This window comes from Sinocyclocheilus anshuiensis, unplaced genomic scaffold (genome assembly GCF_001515605.1).
Source record: "Sinocyclocheilus anshuiensis isolate Anshui unplaced genomic scaffold, SAMN03320099.WGS_v1.1 scaffold535, whole genome shotgun sequence".
Classification (NCBI taxonomy): Eukaryota; Metazoa; Chordata; class Actinopteri; order Cypriniformes; family Cyprinidae; genus Sinocyclocheilus; species Sinocyclocheilus anshuiensis.
Window position 1 is genome coordinate 949,909 of NW_015551063.1, and position 3,609 is coordinate 953,517.

Consider the following 3,609-nt stretch of genomic DNA (forward strand, 5'->3'; position numbering starts at 1 on the left):
ATCACAGACATTTGATGCAGTTTTACAGCAGTTCCTATATGACCGGGATCTTTTATCACTGGGGCTTCTCCATCTTCCAGTACCAAACGATGTGCAAATCCAGTGTCAGAATGTACCTCGTTATAAAACATTCGTCACCGAAATGACGGGAACAAACAAACAAGCTTGAAAACTCTGTTGCTGCCTTGGAAAAGCAAATTGCATCCACTGTTCACATAACACTGAATAAGGTTATCTTTTCCTCACTTCCAAAAACTCAGTATTTAGAGATATTAGGCTTGTTCGACTTCATGCGGCGCCACAAAGATCGGCTGCCGCCTGTCAAAAACAATGCATTCTGGTTACATTAAAAATGCTTTTGTCCAACATTGATCGGTGCTGCAGCCGCCCTACGATCACATGTGCATTCAAAGTACCGCGAGAGCAAAACGGCACTGATGAAAGCATATACACCCCCACTTAATTGGTATTTAAATAGCATATGTTAATGTTTAACTTATTCATTAACAGATGGCGCTGTATTTTGCAGTATAAAAGTGTTTCTGTTGCTTTATGAAAACATTTCTTACACATCTGTGTATTTGACAAATGTTGCATTTAATTCACTTCATCTGTGAATGTATGCAAACACTGCGAGAGCGTTATTACCAGGAGCAGGAAGTGTCTGATTTGACGTCTCCGCTTTAATTCCGCCCGACTGCAAGCGGCTACTCTCTCCAGCCTGAGACAGGCTAGTGTAGTTCCTCTCGAACAACCTAGTCTTCTCGAGCAAGTAACTGCGGCGCTGCCGAAGATTTCCGTGACCATGAAAGAAACGCGTTAAGCGGTGCGCTCTTGCTCTCGCTTGGGTCGCTGAGTGCGCGCACGCGCATAGAAACCAACTCTTAACAGTGTAAATAACTCAGAATGCATGAAATGACATTACCCCCGTTAAGCGCAGCATATTGCAGCGACAAGCGTGTTGCCAGTGACAACAGATAAGTACCGCACATGCATGAACTAGCACAAGCATTTAACTGAAAACAACTTAATGAGCCCAAGCAACACAGATAGCTTTAGCAACATGCATGTTGCAGATAACCTGAGAGCGTTAAATGGAACTTAGCTTGTGAAGACGTCCGAGAGAGTGAAACATAGCAGCTGTGAAGTGGATGCTTGATCTCTTGATATCCTTCTTGGGGATGAAGTTCCCATCTGACTTGTTCGTGAGTCAGTCACATAACTTGTGGAGTTCATGACAATAATGTAGCGATGCCTGAAATAATGCTAACTCAGTCACTTCCGAATCAGGCAACTTATAATCAGTGCGGTGAATTCACGTGTTCAAGTTAACGAACTTGAATGAATCGGAGGTGAGACCATTGAAATTTGTCACATGACATTTTTTATAATGCACTTTGTAACAAGGTGGACCTTAACAGGATGGACAGAACAACATGCTAGCAGTAGAATAACATTTAAAAATTGTAATAGATATAAAATCTATTAATAGAGATAAAAAAAAATAAAAATTAATGTCCAGTATAAAGCGATACAACAGGGTGGACGTGTTATGTTTTGCTCTATTTTAGATAAGTCATTTAAAACTGAGGAAAAGTAAGAAAAGTTCATGACTTTGTGTTTGGAGTTGCTTTCACTCCAAGGAAATGTAGCTTCTAGCAAGTCATGTGATTTAGGGCACATGCTTAAGAATTTAAAGGGCAAGTAGCACCAATGTAACAGGGTGGATTGAGTTTGTGAGACATAAACAAATTTTGGGTAATTTCTCGAGTTTGGTGGATTTCGGATGTCCACTTGAAACAATAATTCATATTTTACAATAAAATGACAGTAAAACTTTCATGCCAGATGGTTTCCATGCATAGATGTACCCCATTAACAAAAGTTGGCAGACAAGTTCTCATGTCCCCAATTGTTTTTTTTTCTCCCACTTTGGAAATAAAGGTTACATATTTAGTGTTTTTAAATCAGCAATTTTTAGTATTAGTCATACATTTACTTATTCTTTTTGACATAAATTACAATTCATTATAATGTTTTTTTTTTTAATGTGTAAAAATGAGTCTATGTCTACATCCGAAATCACATACTTCCCTAGTATATAGTAGACTATGTGTATGTGACAAAAGAAGTGTGTCCGAATTCACAGTACTCATAAAAGAGTAGGCAAAAAGTACCCGGATGATCTACGACTTCCAGCGTGATTCTGAAGTGTGCATATAATGGACACTTTACTATCCCATGAGGCCACGGGAGAGGATTTATGAATGGCAGTGACACAATGCAGCTGATGGAGGTAGGTCACGTACATACTCTTTTCGCGGTCACGAAGTATATACTTTTTTTCAAAAATGTACCTACTTAAGAGAGTATGCGATTTAGGATGCAGCCTATGTCTCACAGTCTCCAGTCCATCATGTTACTTCTTCTTCTTAAGTTTTTTTGGCGGTTGGCAAACCAGCTTGTAGGTGCTTTACTGCGCCACCTGCTGGACTGGAGTGTGGTTCAGAAGATTTGGAAGGAAAAATGAAAAACTCAACCTTTTATATTCACTCTATCAGCCCTGTTTCTTCTAAATGCAGCCTGGTATTGAACTGCTGGTTTCATCTGGCCAGAGGAGAACTGGGGCCCTGACTGAGCCTGGTTTCCCCCAAGGTTTTTTCTCCATTCTGTCACTGATGGAGTTTTGGTTCCTTGCCGCTGTCGCCTCTGGCTTGCTTAGCTGGGGACACTTAATTTCCAGTGATATCATGAACTTGATTGCACAGATACTATTTAAACTGAACTGAGCTGGATGATGACATCACTGAATTCAGTGATGAACTGCCTTTAACTGAAAATTTCGTGTTTACTATTGTCCTTTTGCATTATTGACACACTGTTTTCCTAATTAATGCTGTACAGTTGCTTTGACACAATCTGCATTGTTAAAAGCGCTAATAAATAAAGGTGACTTGACTTAAATATTTCATTAACTGTGCACATATTTTCCTCAATGCTGCTCCAAGCATGTTTTTCAAAGTGAAAGTTAGTTTCATTTTTTATTTTTATTTTTTTTACATGCTCCTTATAACTCCTTTCTTTTATTTTCATATGCATTGTATCCCATTATCACATGTTGCCATCATGTTACTGTGGTGCTACTTGCCCTTTAAAATCTTAAGCATATGCCCTAAATCACATGACTTACTAGAAGTGACATCATTTCCTTGGAGGGGAAAGCAACTCTAAACACAAAGTATTAAGTCAAAAACTTTTCTTTCTTTTCTTCATTAAACTTATTTAATAGCATAAAGCATAACGTCCACCCTGTGTCAATTTATACTGGACATTACAATATTTGCTTACTTTTAAAAATAAATTTCATATATCTATTAAAATTCTTCCTAGTTTTCAATCCTTTTAATTTTCTGCTAGCATATTGTTCATTACATAGCTAGTAATGGGCTTCATTGGCTTAAAACCAGTTGTTTTTCTGATAGACAGACATTTTCTCCCTCTGATAAGACTGCATTTTTAACATATTTTTTCCAACAAACCAGTCAGTCCGCTCACACACACACACACACACACACACACACACACACACACACACACACAAAAATATCA